This window comes from Balaenoptera physalus, assembly GCF_965194825.1.
Source record: "Balaenoptera physalus genome assembly, chromosome: 9".
Lineage (NCBI taxonomy): Eukaryota > Metazoa > Chordata > Mammalia > Artiodactyla > Balaenopteridae > Balaenoptera > Balaenoptera physalus.
Genome location: NC_138888.1, coordinates 22,407,821 through 22,427,794, shown reverse-complemented (window position 1 = coordinate 22,427,794; position 19,974 = coordinate 22,407,821). Strand labels below are relative to the sequence as shown.

Below are 19,974 nucleotides of genomic sequence, written 5' to 3'. Positions count from 1 at the left end.
GGCAAATATTCAAAATATCAAAATTTGAGGGCTTCTCTGCATAACACGAAATTATTTTTTGAAGTGGACAATTGTGTAAACAGAATTCGCAAAAAAGTTACAATATCATTTAAGTCCACTTAAAAGTCAAATTGTTGGCAATAACGAAATTTAAAGGCACTTTTCAACTTAGGAATAAGTGTGTTCCAAAGGATAATTTGTAATTCAATTATTCTTTCCTTTGGACAGCAAGTTTTGTGTTTTAGGTTTGCACATGCTGGTACAGTATCTAGGTCATTCGTCATTCATTATTCATTCCACAGATAAATTTTTGAGAGCCTTCTGCATACAGAGGTATGGTTAAAATCCTATCCCTGCTGGGAAAATGGTAATAAGGACTTCTAGAAAGATGAAAAGGAGTACACCAGAGGAGAAGGCAGACATGAGGTTACTGCAGATGAGCCCGCCCCTCCCCCATGCTCCAATCTCTGGCCAAGCCCTCTACTTGCACATTGGATCCTGTCTTCTTTTGTCTTCTCGAAGCTAGCACTTTAGCAACTCTCCAGTCTCATTTTTTTTTTTTAATATTTATTTAATTAATTTATTTATTTGGCTGCACCAGGTCTTAGTTGCAGCAGGCGGGCTCCTTAGTTGTGGCATGTGGGCTCCTTTGTTGTGGCATGCGAACTCTTAGTTGCAGCATGCATGTGGGATCTAGTTCCCTGACCGGGGATCGAACCCAGGCCCCCTGCACCGGGAGCGTGGTCCACTCTCATTTTTAAAAAATTGAAATATAGTTGACTTACAATGTTGTGTTAGTTTCAGGTGTACAGCAAAGTGATTCAATTATTCCCCTCTCATTTTGCCATCAATTACTGCTTCTCTATATTGGGTCAGTTGGGTCATTTACATCAGTATACAAACATGTTTTTGTATTTCCTATCTTAAAAAAAATAACCTCTCAACCCAATTTCCTCCAAGAGTTTGTATCCTATTTCTCTGTCCCCCTATACAGCAAAATTCCTCAAAAGCATGGACTATACTCTCTCTTCCTCTCCTCCATCTCCTCTTTTAAAACTTAGCTCAGGCATCTCCTCAACCCAGAAATCTTCTAGGACCCTCCGAATCCAAGGTAAACAACTTTCCTCTGTCCTCCTCTGCCCATCACGGCTCCCGTCACTTGGTATTGTAATGACCTGCTTACTGGCTGCTTCTCTCATTAAACTGTAAGGATCTCCTGAACAGCTACAATGCCTTATAAAATATTGAGTCCTGAATGCCTAATGCAGTGTCTGGAAAATTATAAATGGCCAATAAATGTTGCTGGATGAATTGAACGATGATCAGGAGTCCATGATGACCAAGAAAAGAGCATTCTAGGCAGAAAGAACAAAATGTGCAAGGACACAGAGGCCAGAAAGACTGTAACAGGTACATTCAGTACCAGTCATTCAGTGTGGTAGGAACACATAGCGGGAGTGTGAGGGTGGAGGAAACTAAAAGCAAATTCATCCTCTCTTGGGTCACTAAGCTTCTAGTACCCTATGCCAAAGAGGCTGGACTTTATCTTATCCACAGTAAAGATTCACAAAGGAAATGTAAGCTGGCTAGTCACCTGGTCAAATTTGCATTTTACTAATATTAACTAATATTTATTGAGCTACCTGATGTCTAGGTCACATAAAAGGAGAGTCACAAAAAAATTTTTTTAGTTAATTTACACAGGGTATACAACTAACCAGTTTAAGGGCAGGTATTCAGAACCAGACCTCTCTGAGCACAGGAGACATATTCTAAGCTCAGTTTTCAATAATGAAAGGTCACTGGGCCACAACATGGTAGATTGGAGAGATGCACCACTTAGGAGGCTATTGTAATAGGCTGGGGAGACATGGTGACAGTGTGAACTAAGCTAAGCTCTTTGAGGGCAGGGACCACATCTTATTCACCATTGTCTAGCATGATATTCCCAACACATTTAGGTGTTTCATAAATATTTTCTGAACAAATGAAAAGGTAACAGAAAGAGAAGCACTGCTGACGGATAGGAGGTGACGTATGAGGGTTGATGAAAGGAATAGTTGAAGAAGACTGGTTTCTCTTAGAAGTCATGAACTGATTTGTGATGTGAAACACCAGAGGAGGTGCAGGTTGGGTGTTATTGAGGAGGATGGATTTTGTTTTGAATTTTAATGCTGAGACAGAGATTTCTGGGAGTCAGCTGGAAATACAGATCTGGAGCTCAGAAGAGAGGTCTGATCTGAAGATAGCCATCCATGTATTATTGGCAGGCATAGATATAGATGATAAATAAACACGTGGATATAAATTTACAGGCAAACTGTGCAATAAGAGAAGATTCCCAAGAATCAAATCTGAAATACACCAACATTTATGGATGGACAGAAGATGCTAAACGTGTAAAGGGCACTGGGAAGGAGTAAGAAAACTCAGAAAAGAACAGTGCCATGGAAACAAAGGGGAGAGGGTCAAGAAGGGAGTGGTTCACTGTATCAGATTCTGCAGGAGTCCTTATTTAAGTGTATCAGTCAGGGAAGGAAACAGAAACCCCTGCAGGTATTTTAAGTAAGAAAGAATTGAATTCATTGAATTAGCTGCTTACACAGTTGTTTAAATAGCTGAAGCTTCTAGGCTGGGCTTTCTGATCAATGCACAACTCGGTCATGTCTCTTCACTCTGTGACCCAGGCTGATGGCAATGCCTCCATCTGGAGTGTCTCTGATTTGTCATGGTAAGGGGAAGGGAACAAGGACAGAGGAAGCACTATGTCCTAAATCTCTGTCCAGAGTGGCACGTGTCACCTCCACTCATATTTTATAGGACAAAGCAAGTCAATGGTAATATCTGCCTTCAGGAAGCAGGAATGTGAGATCCTGTCAGGTACTCAGAAGCAGGGGAACTGTTGTACAGGCCTTCCATACCCCTAGGTTTTACATCCATGGATTCAACCAAATGAGGATTGAAAGTATTTGGAAAAATTTTTTAGAGAGTTCCAAAAACCAAAACTTGAATTTGCCATGCACAGGCAACTATTTCCATAGCATTAACCTTGTACTAGATATTATAAGTAATCTAGAAATGATTTAAAGTGTACAAGAGGATGTGCATAGGTTATATGCAAATACTACGCCATCTTGTATAAGGGACTTGAGCATCCGAGGATGTTGGTATCCATGGGGGTCCTGGAACTGATCTGCCGCGGATACTGACGGACAGCCACAGTGGTGAGCTGACTTAATTGACTCCCACAGGTAAGTTACTTAACTTTCTGTACTTCACTTTATTCATTTGTAATAATTCTACTGTACTTATACCTGAGGGTTGTTAGAGGGTTAAATAAAATGATGTATGTAAGATGCTATGAACAGTGATTGATCTATAGTAAACTCCAAATAACTTTTAGGTATTATTTCATTCTCTAGTTCTCTATTCCTTCTCCTTAACCCTTTTCTCCTCTGGTGCATCCTTTTTCAGTCCTGGACTTGCTCTGTCCAGCCTGCGTTTTGTTCTGGTCTGCCAGTGCATTCACTCTCCAAATGAGAACAGACCCTCTCTCTCCCTGCGCCCCGACAAGTCCACTGCTAGGGAAAGAAGAACAGAAAATCCCTCTTCTTTGTCCAAATAAATCAGATTTCTCTCTTAAAAGAGGTCAAGTCAGGGAGATTTTAAAATTATATTTAAGAAATTTCCCTCTGCCCCCTACCTCCCCTAACTGGTAACAATGGTCAGTCTGTAACAAGCACTAAAAATTAATTTGGGGCAAATCGATTCCTTAACACTGTGATCAGCTACTAAGTGGACGTTCACTTCTAATCAGCCTCAAAGGGCTTGGAACTGCGTACCCTCCAAAGCAGCGTCTCAGACAGGGAAGAGTGGGTGTGGACAATCTTTCCTCTCTCTGTCAACTCTCTCTCTCTCTCTCTAAACCAGGGAACTGTATGCCTTCACCAACCTATTTCTGTCCTGTCCCTGAGAGCAACAGCTGCAGCCTGGAAGGGGAAGTGTCCTGAGTACAAACAGCTGCCTCTACTCCTCACCAGGAGAGCTGCAGTGGAATTTATAGAACCGCACAGGGTCAGAGCAGGAATTCAGCCATTCCCCGGAGCCAGAGACCCTCTTTGCCTCTCTCTTCCCGCCCCCCACCCTTTCTCTGAATCTCCAGCTCGATGGCAGTCTAAGACACACTGGGTGGTCCCCTGCTGCCCTAAGATTTTCCTCCTTCCCCCAGTCTCTTGGGAGAAAGATATCCTCCTGGGAATTCTTGACACTGATGAAAGGCATCCGGCAACCAAACATCCCTTCCTGGTTCTGACCTCGAGTTCTTAAAGAAGGAAGGATAATGATATTTTTCTCCATACTGTCATCTTCATCACAAATACATTGTCTGGGATGTCTGAAATCTCCTACTGCTTCCCTGTGGAGTCCTTTGGAATGAATGGAGCCACTGGCCACAAGGCTGTCACCTGCCAATGCTGCCTACCCTCTCCCTGCAAGCCTGAGGACTCTACCAGGTTATTTCATACATGAGATATGGTACTAGAATGTTCTCTAATGGCATTAAATATTCCAAAGTCCATTGGTTGACTAACCAATGAATTAAAAACACTGTATCCCAAACATGCCCTGGATGCTGAGAATATGGGACATGATACATGTGTTACTTTGTCTTGCTCTCAAGAAATTATTTTTTTTTTTTTACTATAAAACAAAGCAAATAGTCAAAAAGTACAGCCATTAATATAACACTAAGTAGATATAAACGTCAACATTTTGCCAAGTTTTCTGGAGATCTTGTATTGGTAAAAAAGAAAATGTTACCAACAGAATTAAAGAGCTTTCAACCAACAGTTTAATTTTCCTTCTCCCTCTCTCCTTCCCTCCTCTCTCGCCATTCTTTCCCAAAGGTAACTACTAGTCTCGTTACCTGGTGGTCCTGTATTTATAAAATGTATGATTTTGATTTTTAAAAATATTTCAAAATAGTATCAGACTCTATAAGCCCTCTTGGAAGTTACATCTTCCATTCAAATTATGTTTTTGACATTTATCCAAGTTGATCCTTGTAGACTTAGTTCAATATATTCTGCAGTTGAATGTTATTTTGTTATGAGTTTATAATAATCGATTTTTTCTACTTTTGATGAATATTTACACATTTCAAAGTTTTTTCTATTAAGTATAGTTCTCCAGTGAACATTCTTGTGTACGCCCCCTTGTTCATGTCTGTCAGAATTTCGCTAGGACAGTGTTTTTCATCCTCATTTTGACGACGACCCACAGTCTGACTACATTGTGTATCGTCATCCGCAGGCCCAGGTGCAAACACACAGAAACATATTTACATGCATTTAACTGAAACAAAACTGAGGTACGTTCTGCTGTATTTCTACTCTATTCTGTTCTATTCCTTTTTAAATTCTGAGAATGACATACTAAATTACTTCTGTGATTCAACAATGAGTTAGGACCTAAGGTTTGAAAAACACTGGTTTAGGGTATATATCTGGAGCAGAATTGCTGGGTCAGAGGGTATGAGCATTCTTAACTTGATCAGCTATCGCCAATTGCTTTCTCAATAGTAAGATATATCCAAATTTAGAGATATCAAAGTGTGAAAAATGTGCATTTTATAATCTAGGTTATGCAATGTCCTGGATACTAATTCTTTGTCCATTTTACGAGTTTGTGATGTTTTGTTTACCTGTCCTTTCACTTACTTTATGTGTATTTTATTGGGTGGAAGTTTTTAATTTTAGAGTAGTCAATTGTATGCAATTTTTACTGTATGGCTTATTTATTTATTTAGGCTTTAAGTTGTCCTAATTTATGCCATTAAGATAGTCTCCTCTGTTGTTTTCTGAACTTCTGCAATTTTGACTTTTTAACTTTAGACCTTTAGACTTTTAAGGGTGTTGATATTTTGATTTAGACCTTTAATCCATATGGTGTGACATGGCAGTTAATATGAATAACCAGTTATCAAAAAAACCATTTTGAGTAATCCATCCTTTCCTCATTGGTTTTTAATGCCATCTCTTTCATATACCAGGTATCCAAAATATGTAAGTTTGTTTCTGCTCCATTTTTTCAGTTGATCAATTTATTTATCCTTGCATCAAAAGCACAGTATTATTTACTAAAGCTTTATAAAAAAACTCACATCAAATTGTATTGGTTCTTCTTGATGGTTTATTTTCTTATAATTTTTTAGAATCAGTTGTCTAATTCCAAGAAAAGCTATGCTGAGAATTTGGTTCAAATTACATTGAATTTATACATCAATTTAGGGAGAATTGTTTTATTTTAACTATTTATTTTTCCAGTCCATGAATGAAGTGTATCTCATATGCGTTTTGTTATTCTTTCATGTTTTATAAATTTTTAATAAATTTCTCCATAAATCTTGTATATCTTTGTTATATTTCCTTCTAGGTACCTTGGATATTTTCATGTTATGCTTTATTCTATTATTATTACATTTTCAGATTGATTAATGCATGTGAATAAAAATATGAAGGTAGTTTATATTTTGATCTTTTATCCAGCAAACTTGCTAAACTATATAATTGGTCTGTGATTGTCTTGGCTTTTCTATGTAGACAAGCATTATATGTGAAAAAAAAAAAAGACAATTTGCTTTATTCATTCCAATTCTTAAACCAGTAAGTTTTCTGGCTTGTAGTGTCTTGCTGTTCTGACAACTTGTTATACCTTGTACATATGGAGGTACTGAGCCCCATGGTATGATGCACTGAGAAGAATACAACCTTATTTCAGTGTTAGACTTACCAAATTGCATAACCCCAGCCCAATCATAAGAAAACATCAAACAAATACAAACAAGAGACCCTCAACAAAATAACTGATCAACGCTTGCAAATGTGTCAAGGTCACGAAAGACAAGGATACACTGGTGAACTATTACAAATCACTGAGACAGTTAGGTCTAAACAAGGAAATATAATGTAGAATCTTTTATAGGAAACTAGACCAGGAAAAGGATATCAGTGGCAAACGAGCAAAATTTGAATAAGGTCTTAGTTGATTATATTGTACCAACGTTAATTTCCTGGTTTGATAACTGTACTATGATCATATAAAGTATTAATATTAGGGGATGCTGGGTGACCGATATAAAAAGACTTTCTCTAGTTTTTTTTCAACTTTTCTGTAAGTTTAAAATTAGTTCAAAGTAAAAAGTTAAACAATCATGTTTGTAAATTAGCATCCTTGTGTTATTTGGGACTTTGCAGAAATGCCCTTAATGTTTAATAAGTAGATTATGTTATTTGCTGTAAGTGTTAGGTAGATATTCTTTACCTGTTTAAAGGGTTCCCTTCTTATTCATTGTTAGCTAAGTGTGTGTATGTGTATGTGTGTGTGTGTGTATCTTGAGTAACATCTGGATGTTGGATTTCATCTAATACTTTTTTTAGATCAACTGAGATATTATGCACTTTGTTTTACCCCCTTTTCCATTTTAAAATGTGTTTCCTACACATTTGTGATTTTATTACATTTTCTAATATTAATCCATCCTTATATTACTGAGATAAACCCTTCCTTGTCACATGGATTTTTTTAGACTTTAATTTTTAGAGCAGTTTTAGATTTACAGCAAAATTGAGAGGCATGTACCTATTTCCCCCACACATGCATAACCTCCCCCATTATCAACATCCCCAACCAGAGTGGTACATTTGTTACAATCAATGAACTTTCAATGCCACATCATTATTGCTCCAAATCCATAGGTTACATTATGGTTCACTCTTGGTGTTGTACATTTTATGGGTTTGGACAAATGTATGACCTGTATCCATTGCTATAGTATCATAGAGAATAGTTTCACTGACCTAAAAAGCCTCTGTGCTCTGCCTATTCATCTCTTTCTCCGCACCCTGTCTGTATTTTTAAGGTACACTGTTAGATTTGATGTGCTAATGTTTCATTCATGGTTTTTATACCTGTGTTCATTAGATGGGATTGCTAGTGGTTTTACTTTTTATAATTTCTATTGCTTTGTATTTCTACTCTTTTTCTTCTGGGTTTCATTTTACTTCCTAAATCATGGCTTTTATATTACTAGTGACTCATTCTCTTACCCTTTTTTCAGTTTAGCTTTCTCTTAGACTCCTTCTTGAACAATAGGTCCCCTGGTGTATAATTCTAGTTGAATGTTATTGTTCGTAGTATTTTAAAGGTATTGTTTTATTTTCTTCTGGCCTTTACTTTTACTGATGAGAAATTTTGTTGCCAATCTAATTGCTGTTCCTTTATAGGTTTTTTGTCTGTTTGTTTGTTTTTAAATATTTCTTCTTTGTTTTTGGTATTCTGCTGTCTATTGAGCATCTGGAGTGCTCAGGGGTCAATCTGAGGATCATGACTTTTCTTAATTTTGGAAAATTATCAGCCATTGTCTTTTAAAATATTGCCTCATTCACATTAATTTTCTTTCTTTCCTCTGGAGTTATTCTGAATACATATTGGATTTTCTTTTTCAGTCTTCCATGCCCCTTACTCAGTCTTTTACATATATATGCATATATATACATTTAATGTCTTCAACAGTTTGTGCTTCTTTCTGAACACTTGCTCCAGATTCATCTTCCAATGTGCTGATTTTTTCCTTTGGCTATGTCTAATCTATTGCTTAGTCACTTTATTAAGTTTGTAACTTTAATAACTATATTTTTTATTTCTAGAGGATCTATGTTCTCTTTTCCAAGTCCACATTACTCTTCTTCTCATCTTTCATTTTATTTTCTGTTTTTTCTTTTATGTCTTAAACACTTCAGTAACTATTTTATATTGGATTCTTCTCATAATTGCAAATCCTTTGGATATTTTTATTATTTCAAATTTTTGTCCCTTAGTGTTTTACGTGATACTTCTTTATTGTAGAACATTGGTAGATCATGTCCTTGTATGCGCTGTAATATTTTTACTGTGAGCTAATCTTCAGATGTGTGTGTGTGTGTGTGTGTGTGTGTGTGTGTGTGTGTGTGTGTGTGTGTGTTGGAGTCCTACGTGACTTGATTGGAGGAGATGTTTGCATTGATGTGGCACTATCGGTATTTCACTACCCTGGGACCAAATTTTGTATTAATGTCCTGGTAGTGGATTGAATTGTGTTCCCCAAAACAATATGTTCAAGTCATAGCTCCTAATACATGTGAATGTGACTTCAATTGGAAATAGGAACTTTGCAGATGTACTCCAATTAAGATGAGGTCGTATTGGATCCAATATATAGTATCCAATGACTTAAATCTTTTTTTTTTTAATTATTTTATTTTTGGCTGCATTGGGTCTTCGTTTCTGTGCGAGGGCTTTTTGTAGTTGCGGCGTGCGGGGGCCACTCTTCATCACGGTGCGCGGGCCTCTCAGTGTCGCGGCCTCTCTTGTTGCGGAGCACAAGCTCCAGACGCGCAGGCTCAGTAGTTGTGGTTCACGGGCCTAGTTGCTCCGCGGCATGTGGGATCTTCCCAGACCAGGGCTCGAACCCGTGTGCCCTGCACTGGCAGGCAGATTCTCAACCACTGCGCCACCAGGGAAGCCCCCTTAAATCTTTATAAGAGAAAGGAGAGGGAAATTTTGATACAGAAACACAGGAAAGAAGGCCATCTAACAATGGACACAGGGATTGGAGTGATATACAAGCCAAGGAAAACCAAGGATTGCTAGCTACCACCAGAAGCCAGGTGAAAGGCATGGAACAGATTCTCCCTCAGAGCCTCTAGAAGGCTGTCAACACCTTGATCTCAGATTTCTGGCCTCCAGAACTGTGACAGAATAAATTTCTGTGGCTTTAAGCTGTACAGTTGTGGTGCTGTTATGAGAGTCTAGCAAACTATAATAATATGGTCCTGGCTTGGGATTCCCTGTGAGGACATCACAATTTCAGTGTTTAGCATTTAAGAGCTTTTATTTGGGTTAGATACCCCCTAGCATTGGCTTAGACACTCACTGCTTTGGCTTCAAAAATCCCATTTTACCTCCTAGCACTTGAGAGTTTCCTTTCCCTATGGGTAAATTTTATAGTATTTTATTTTGTTTTAAGTATTTTATCCACTGCAGACAAGTATATCTAAAAGGAAAGATATCTATCTGTGTTAACTCAATCTGCCATAATTCTGGATGCTGAAATCTGATTGTCATTTGCAGATATGGAAAAGAATCATAATAGAATGCTCTCAAGGAAGAGTAAAACGTCCAATGGGCACAAAAGATGGAGAGGTGTGGAAAGCAGGAAGTGTGAAGGGATGCCCTGCATTTCTGCAAACCCTTCCACGCTTTCAATTACTCTCCTATGAAAGAAAGCACAAGCTCCTTCACGTAACCTGCAAGACCCTGCCTGCATGTCCCTCCTCATCTCTCACCACCTCCTTCTTTGCATAACCCAACACCCAGGCACAGGAACATGTTTCATTTACTCAAAGGAACTATTAGTCTTTCACTTGCTTCCTTCACATGGGAATTTCTTTTTCTGAGAACATTCCCAGTTCCCTTCTGGAGTCCAAATCTTACATACGTTCCGGGCCTTCTCCAGATAAGAAAAGCCCTCCAACTACTGAATAAAGAATGGACAAGAGAAGAGCAAGACTGAAATTAGGAGACCAGGAAGGACATGTTGGGATCCAGACTAAGGTTTGGGGATGGAGATAAATAGATGGTACTTGGGTGGGAAGAGTCATTGACTTCCTATTAATAAGAGTGTGGTGTTATCTAATCAACAGATACCATGTGCATGTGCATATTTTGTCTTTATCTTTCTTACCAGATCAGAAATTCCTTTAGGTCAGGAATATTATGGAAACACATTTTTATCCCATGCAAAACCAGGACTTTGTAATAACACAATAAATATTTTTTGAATGAGGAGAGTAAAGGAATAAATTCATGAACATGTATTCATTGAAAATATATTTTTTCACATATTCTAGTATATATAGTCTGACTATCAATTGATGTGTCTCACTGTGGGTTGCATTTTGTTTTTTATTGGGAGGGGGCAGTATTTTTTGTTGTTTTGAGAACAGCTGGTGGAATTCATTTTATAATTCTATAGTTATGGCTCCTGTCTTCAACTTTTCTTTCTCTACCCCCTTTGTGTCTTGATGTGAACCTCAGAGAAAGGGATTTGCTCATTCTATGTACCACTGAGGGCTTAGCATATTTTTGGCCCTCATTAAGTGTTAACATCAACAAGAGCATCGTGAAGAATGATTGCACAAGAGGGAAGTAAACAGAAAGGCAAGATTTGGCAAGCTTCAAATGGATCCACCCACTTCTTCCCCCAAACTCCTGATTAGAGAAGGTCTTTATTTTCTCAGCTTCTTTAACTCTTTCATTTCCGGTTTTAAGTACAGAGCTGAACAGACTGAAAATATCATTTTTCTAAAGAATTCATCAAGAATTCAAGTCGTTTTTTCACTGCGGCAGCTATTCCAAGAATCATAAAACAGCATTTATTCTTTTGAAACCTCCAAGGTCAGCAGCATCCATATTGGTAGGAATAGTATATACAGCCCTCATTTTCCTTTTCCCCAGTAGTGAATGGACTCCAGGGTGAGAGGCGATCTCTTGTGTCAAAGGACTGTACCTCCTCAACTCCCGTCTATAGCAAAACCAGGAAAATAACAAAAAACCTAGCAAGATCCAGCTACCAAACACCTTGTCTCCATCACCAGTTCTGGTTGGATCCGCTACTTTCCGATTCTAATTAAGCCTTTCCAAAAAAATTTATATGTTAGCAGAAGTGAGAGAAATAAAGGAAGCACTTTTACTTGGCAATGGTGAAACTTTTCGCTGGCCAAAAAATATGTGAATAAAGTAAGCTTTTAAGAGCTTATGGTTTCGGGCTTCCATGGTGGCACAGTGGTTAAGAATCCGCCTGCCAGTGCAGGGGACACGGGTTTGAGCCCTGGTCCGGGAAGATCCCACATGCCATGGGGCAACTAAGCCCATGCGCCACAACTACTGAAGCCTGCGCTCTAGAGCTCGCAAGCCACAACTACTGAAGCCCGCACACCTAGAGCCCGTGATCCGCAACAAGAGAAGCCACCGCAATGAGAAGCCTGCGCACCACAACAAAGAGTAAACCCTCTCGCCACAACTAGAGAAAGCCCGCATGCAGCAACAAAGACCCAATGCAGCCAAAAATAAATAAATTAAATTAATTAATTAAAAAAAAAAGAGCTTATGGTTTCTTTGTCAATATAAGCCTAGTAAATTAAAATTGGAAATATTTTCTGCCATCCCCACAAGATCTCATCAATCACCAGTTTGCTTCATCTCCCTCTCTCCTCCCTGGAATCCAATGAGGGTGGAGAGCTGGCAAGCTCTGGGGCTTAGTTGAAGCAAACCCTGTTATTAGTGAAGAAACGGGGCTCTTGCTAAAAGAAGTTTGAAGTTCTAGCTTCAGATTTATTTTGTAAATGTGCAAAAGGAAGAGGGATGTTTTTGAGGAAAGAGGGGCAAAAAAGAAAACCTTTGGAAATTTCAAAGTTAGTGTTTGTTGACATTACAGCTAATGTTAGCACAAAAGCCCCAAAGACATGGAAATGAGAGGAATGAATTAAATATTACCCTCACATCTACGTCCTTCAGTCTGAATGGCATATAGCACTACTCAGGCAGAGAAGTAAGTGTTCTCTGAGGATAAATTTTTTAAAAGCTTTTACTAGGTAAAATTTGCACTCTACTTAAATAACAAAACTAATTTTTTTCTCCCAGATATGTCCTTAGGTTAGGATATCATTAGCTCCTTTGAGTATAAATATAATATAGACTGAAGCTTTGTCTTCCTTCTTTTGTTTTAAAAAGGGAAAGAAAATGAAAAGGGCTTTGCATTTGGATCGTTTGGATATTAAACACTAGAGCTATCAAATCATGAAACTCAGAACATCATAAAAAACTATTAAATACCTAGACAAGGGGTCATAAACTGAAATGTTTACAGATCTTAAATGAGTGCTGCAGGGCCAGTGTAAATATTGTGGAATGGCGAGGACTATGGCAAAGTGTAAAACTCAATAAGGGCATGATTTTTCAAAGTTGTCATATAAGTAAAAAATATTTTAGAAAGCAAGACCAAGTCCAAGCAACAGTGTAATGTATTATATTTACACTATGTTGAAGACCAAGAAAGACTCATCTGCAAAGTCTCTGGCTTTCAATTTGCAACCTTTTGTCTGGATAAAAGGGTTGCAGAATTTCTGACCATTTTCAGATTTCTAAACAGAAAGGCTGTTGTCTTGGAACATTAGTCGAAATATTCTGATGCCAACCTGGCTTTTGTAGCCACATCTGCTTGTCTTTACAGCTCATATATATTCTGTTGCTGACACATCAACCAAAATAAGAGATTTTCTCTACTTCTCTGGCTAGAATAAAATCTCGTGTTACAAAAGTCCCCCCCGCCCTACTCCACCAAGAAATCCAGAATCGTTTTCTGTACTAAGGAGAGATGATGACATTCTAGTAACACTGCAGCTGCTCTGTAGGGACACAGAATCCAGAGCCCAGAGTTCCCATTTGAGCTCTACGGACAACATTGCATGAAGCAATGACTTCACTGTGGCATATGTATGTTAACCAATGGTGCAACATTGAAGAATTAATGATGTGCGGTTGGTGGGAAGAACACTAGCTACGGATAGGACAGATGCTAGTTCAGATCCTGACTCTGCTTACCGTCTGATGAGCATATTGCTTAGTCTCTCTGAACTTCAGTTTCCTCATCTGTAAGATGGAAAAGTAATTGTATTAGTTTGCTAGGGCTGCCATAACAAACTACCACAGGCTGGGTGCTTAGACAACAGAAACTTATAGACTCACAGTTCTGGAAGCTAGAAGTCAAGCTCAAGTCAAGATCAAGGTGTTGGCAGAATCGGTTCCTTCTGAGGGCTGTGAGGGAGAGTCTATTCCGTGCCTCCTTGCTAACTTCTGGTGGTTTTCTGCCAGTCATTGGTGTTCCTTGGCTGCAGCTGCATCACTCTGATCTCTGCCGTCATCTTCACATGGTGTTCTCTCTGTTTCTGTATGTGTCCAAATTTCCCCTTTTTATAAGGACATCAGTCACGCTGGATCACAGCCTACTCCTGTATGGCCTCGTCTTAACTAATTATGTTTGCCATGACCACGTTGCCAAAAAGGCCATATTCTGAAGCACTGAGAATTAGGCTTCAGCATATGAATCTTGAGGGGACACAGTTCAACCCATCAGAGTAATTTTCGCCTCCAACAGTGGCTGTAGAATTAAATGGCCCAATACCCCGTAAAAGTCTGGAACATAGTAGATAACCAGCAAACCACCTTTGTAGGATCACTGATCCCCAAATCCTCCCAAAATTGATCCTTAAGCTTGAAATATGCTTATAGCCTTATGTTCCAGCCCCTTCAATCCATCTCATGCATTAGTGACAGAGTTAATTTTTTTAAATTCTAATGCAATCATGTTCTTCTCCTGCTTAAAGCCATGCAGTGGCTCCCTATCCCCACTGGAGGAACTCCAGTCTCCCCAGTATAACATACAAGGTCCTGTCTCCATGGTCTATACTCTCCTAACTCTCCAGTCTCAGTCTCTACCTCTTCTCTTCAGAACCTCCACTCCAGCCAGGCTGAATCACTTGTTATTTGTTCTTTTCTCTTCCACACCTTGGTGCTTTTCATGGTTTGAAATGTGTTTCCTCAGTGTCCACCTGCAATACCCACCCATCGTTTATGATTCAGCTCAAAAATATCTTTAATGAAGTCATTCCTGATATCAGCCTGTGAAACTGGCTGCTCTTTCCTTTGTGTGCTTTGTATGCCTTATTTTATTCATAATGTGAAACTATGTCCTGGTTTTTCTTGGACCGTTCTGTTTTATGCTGTTGTCCCGATATTGCGTGTAAGTCAGCTTATCCCAAGTTAATGCCCCCCTTAAGTTATTTAGCTACTCTACCTAAACAGAGTTTTTCTTAGCACCTATAACCCTTAGCTTACCTGCTTATAGGTCACATATTTTAAGAAGGTAAGTTCTTGTGAAAACAAGGACATTATCTTATTTATCTCTATATAACCATTGCCCAACCCTAGCACATGCTTAATAAAGAGTAGGCTAAGCCATAGTAGGTGCTTAATAAATATTTGTTGAATTAAACAGTGTGCCTATAAATGTTATAGACTAACCTACAAATTATACAATGAAATACAAAATTATAATCATGCAACCATCAATTCTTGAGGCATTTCCTTCCATATATTCCCTTTTCTCTACTTTCCTTCTCCTAGCTGTCCTTTCCATGAAAACTCAGCATGAGGAAAGAGGGCAAAAGAGCTGAGAAACAGCACAGAGATGCATCCACTAGAGGGGATCAGGAACAAGTGGTGTTCAGCCAATAGCAGAGGATCTTTGCAGGAAGAACTACTGTGGTACAAGCTTCACTTAGCAATGAGATTCCAAGCTCAGTGGTGGTGGCACAGCAGGACTTTCCATCAGGTGGCTGATTGGTCTCAAGTTATAAGGCATATTATATTGGACCCCTTCATCGCTGCCACCAGGGCTACTCCGTTCATGCACCATTGTTTGTGCACTGGCATCTGATGACAGAGGCTGGCCGATCTGGCCAAGTTATTCTGTCCTGTGTACTTGGTGGTTTAGTGGTAGATATTCTTTTGTAGTGGATGCTCTCTGGTGACCATTAACATGGAATGCAAGGATCTACCTTTCCACTCCCATAAATCCAGACACAGCTCTCTACCCAGACTTCCTTAATCCTGTTCTTCCAATCTTTCCCGATTAACTGGCTAAGCAATTTGCTTGTCCATGAATCTGTATATAAAGAAATGGAGAAAAAGAGGAAGGGAGGAAGGAAAGAGAAAGGTTGAAATATTGGGTAGTCTTTTCATGAGGACATGGAGCAATCAAAATGCTGTGGAAGATGTCGCATATTCCCAGATAGTTCCTACTAAAGCCTCCGAAGACTAAAGACAGATATTTTGTTTCATATTTGAAATATTCAGCAGGACAAATAATGCTGATATTTAGGTTACCTCAGACATGAATTATTTGACACATCCATAAATCATCTTCTTCTCTGAAATTTCCAGTAAATTAAAAACAGGCAGATAGAAACAGCTTTCAGAATGAGGTAGTTCCAAATAAATTTACATGAACTCAAGTAAACAAGAAAGCTTCCTTCTTTGTGAAATGCTAAGGCAGAAAGGAGGAGAAGGAGGAGAGGGGAGTGGCCAAGGAATGTGCAGGACGTACACCCCTGTCGGACACATCACATCCTCCGTCTTCAGCTCACATTTTAAAGGAAGCAGGACCCAGGGAATTGCCACTTCCTTATCTGCTCCCAACATTTTGAGCAGTTCAGAGTTTTCTCCCCAATCGCATTTGCAGTTTTCTTCCCCAACACCAATGACAGCTTCAGCTCTTAAACCAAAGCTTTCATCCCTGTTACAAAGCAAACACTCTATAGATGGAATAAAGCTGTAGTGTCCTTTTTGTCACTTATTACTAACATTCTTAATAAATTTTGGTTGAATGCTTCACAAAATGCTAGGCTCTGGGTGTATGTGGATGAGTAACACAACCTGTCTGAATCCAAATATAGCAACGTATCACGCTTGTAATGATAAGAGAAATAAGGGGATTGTGGAAGCAAGTATCATGGGCCCTTGGCCCAGTCTGGGGGGAGTTGAGGGGTGGGGTCAGAGACTTGACACTTATGCTGAGACCTGAAAAGCATCCTTAGGAGTAAGAACAATTGAAAGAGTTAGCCATGGTGGGTGAAGGGGAGGGAGGAGATAGTTGGAGAGGCGGCAAGCAGGTAATGAGAGGCTTGAGTCTCTCCCAAGGCCAGTAGGAAGCCACTGATGGATTTCACGCATCTTTCTTTCTTTCTCCCTCTTTTCCCTCCTCTCCTTTTCCCTCTCCCTCCCTCCCTCCTTCACTTCTCTCTTCCTTCCTTCCTTCCTTCCTTTGACTACTTCCCATCATTTCCACTGCTGTTACCCTGATCTGAGCTGCCATCATTTCTCACTTGGATTCCTGAAACAGCTTTCTAATGTGTCTCCTTGTGTTTATCCTGCATCCTACAGTCTACACTCAACAGAGCAGTTCCTTTTAAAACAGAAGTCACATTAGTCATGTCACTCCTCTGGTCAAAACCCATCACTGATTTCCTAACTGACTCAAAGTAAGGACTTATTAACAAAACAGAAACAGACTCACAGACATAGAAAACAAACTTATGGTTCCCAAAGGGGAAGGGGGGGAGGGGTAAGTTGGGAGTATGGGATTAGCAGATACACACTACCATATATAAAATAGATAAGCAACAAGGATTTACTGTATAGCACAGGGAAATATATTCAATATCTTGTAATAAACCAGATATTCGGTTTTATATATATATATAATATTTTATACATATATATGTATCCAAATCACTTTGCTGTTCACATGAAACTAAAACAATATTGTAAATCAACTATACTTCAATTAAAAATAAATAAATAAAATAAAATAAAATTGCCGTTCTTCTTGACCTAGCATTTCCAATCACATGATATCTCCTCCAACCTTGTTCTACGATTTCTTTTTCCACAACACCTACCACCTCCTAACAAACCATATAATTTTCTTATACATGATGCTTATTCTGTATTGTCTTTCTCTCCCCACTAAAATACGAACTCCATGAGGGCAGGGATCTTTGTTCATTTTGTTTTCTAATGTATCACAAAAACCTCAAAGAGTCCTGATATATAATGGGTGCTCAAAAGTGTTCTTTGAATTAATGAATGCCTTCTTTTGGATAATGAGGCCATTCAGTCAGTGGTATACTCTATTACAGTTAACAAATATTCCGTGTCCCTGCCTATAAGGCAATTCAGTCACAGCACTTGTTTAGCCGATGACATCTGAGCAGAAGAAATATGTGTTATATTTGGTTGGAAACTTTAAGTACCAGCGTGTGGTTTGCACCCTCTCTCTTCCCTGCTTCTGCATTATGGAACCGTGTGGTGAGATGGGGCCTCCACCATCCCAGGTTCCTGGGTGTCTATGGTGGGGATAACGCTCTTGCCAGATCATGATGGAAGGTAGATTAATGACAAAAGAATTTTGGTGTCATAGCCTATCTTGACTGACAGAATCAAAGTCTGGGATCTTCATACTCACGTTCAATATTATTAGATGGTTAGATTGCATTTAACTTTATTAACACTTCTGTATATCATGCTCTCACAGTTAAGGCAGAGTACCAGGGAGTCACACTAGGCCTTTAGAATCAAGGTGATTGCAATGTAGGTAAGAAAATGTGTTACATGTTTTCATTGTTTCTTGACATGTCAAGATACAGGGAGACCCCGTGATGCTAGAGGAAACACGGTGACAGCTCACTTCCTAAGGCAGCATGCACACAACAGCCAGAGGCAAGGTAAGTCAGATGTGGTGGATAAGCAATCACAGTGTAAGTGAACCTCACCTAGATTGGGATCAATGTGTCATCAAGTCAGCTCAGGTCACTTCACACATTAATCTGTTTGCAGGGCATTTTTCAGGTGTCAGAGTTTCACACCATTTATACACAGAAGAGACTGAGTCTCTCAAAAGACAAGACTAGCCAGCATCTCCATTGCTCTGCAGGCAGTGGAGACATTCTTAAAGCCTACAGAGAATTCAACTCAATACCCAGGGAGACCAGTGGGGCCCTGGCTGACCGGAGCCCCAGACCAATTTTGCCTCTAGCTGTGGACAGCTCTATCCGGTTAGCCCAATGATGGGTGCCAATATTTTAATTTTAAATGCATGCTGTGGGCTGAAAAATTCAGAAATCACTATATACCATGTGACAAGTGATAGCAAAATGTAAGGTGCTATGGAAACCACAGGAAGGTCAACCCATCTGTGATTGCTGATCTCATTAAAAATAAATAAAGCAAAATTTCTGTCTGAATCCAGCTATAGTGCAACTATAGTTTGCTTCTTAGGAGTTACCTCACAGCCACAGTGCTTTGGGAATTATTGTCAAAACCTTTGCTTACTTTTTTATATTAAAAATATTAATGATAGACTATGACAGGGATTATAACACAATAGTATTCCGGAAATTTAATTAGATTTATCTATGACTAGAGAGGAAGTTTACCAAGACTTGGAGGTGGGGGAAGGCCTGCTGTGCCGAAACTTTCTACTTAGACATCTGTAGCATTGTCGGCAGCTGTGCTCCTCTATTTCTGCCCACGGTGGCCCAATGAACACTGCATGCTGTCCAGCAGTTAGGTAAAGGCTGTGATCCTTCTGTCTGTAGCTATGTTTCCACTCTCTTCTCCAATGTGTCCGGTCACATGCATCCTCCAAAAGTCCAGAGAACCTAGGTACCCACACATATCAGAGCGAGTAGGAGAGAGAGGAAGGAGATGCACACCCCAATTCCGTTCTTTCCCACCTCAAGCCTGACCTGAGATGCCCAGCTGGCGGTCTTCCCTACTCAGAGAGGAGCAAGATCCCAGGTGGTCGCTGCTTGCTGCCACTCTCACCCGGTTCCAGGCATCACTGATCGCTCAGTGTGGGCGAGAATGGAGCAGTACCCAAATAAGGCACTGCCCCCAACAGTCTCCTAACACTGATGCAACATCTGTGAAATAGTAGTGGATAATTGGAAACATTACTGAGACACAAAGACCTTGGAGCACATGTTTCTGCCTCCAGGTTCAATAACAGGTCTGGGAAAGGTTATACAGTAATTCACTTACCTATAACATGTCTAGGAAAGGGAGCAAAGGACGCACCTGCATTTTAAGGATAATATACTAGGGTTCCCAGGAAAGGCGAGCACTGAGGTAAGTGGCTGCCCTAAAACAAGGTCGAATTGGGGCAAGGGTCTTACAACACGCCACTTCTTCTCACCCAATCTTGGTTACAACATGAGGTCGCATCCCTGGTTGGTCCCTTCAGCACCCCCATGGGAT

General features: G+C 39.6%; 1 protein-coding gene across 1 annotated transcript in view; it reads left to right on the top strand.

Moving 5' to 3' along the window:
• Positions 1-8,963: 8,963 nt before the first annotated feature.
• The window catches only part of LOC309666875 (uncharacterized protein), a 367,169-nt gene continuing 356,158 nt past the window's right edge, over positions 8,964-19,974 (top strand). The window contains exon 1 of the mRNA XM_082475000.1: positions 8,964-8,975. The gene's annotated coding sequence lies outside the window, so the exon portion shown is untranslated. The remainder of the gene's footprint in view (positions 8,976-19,974) is intronic.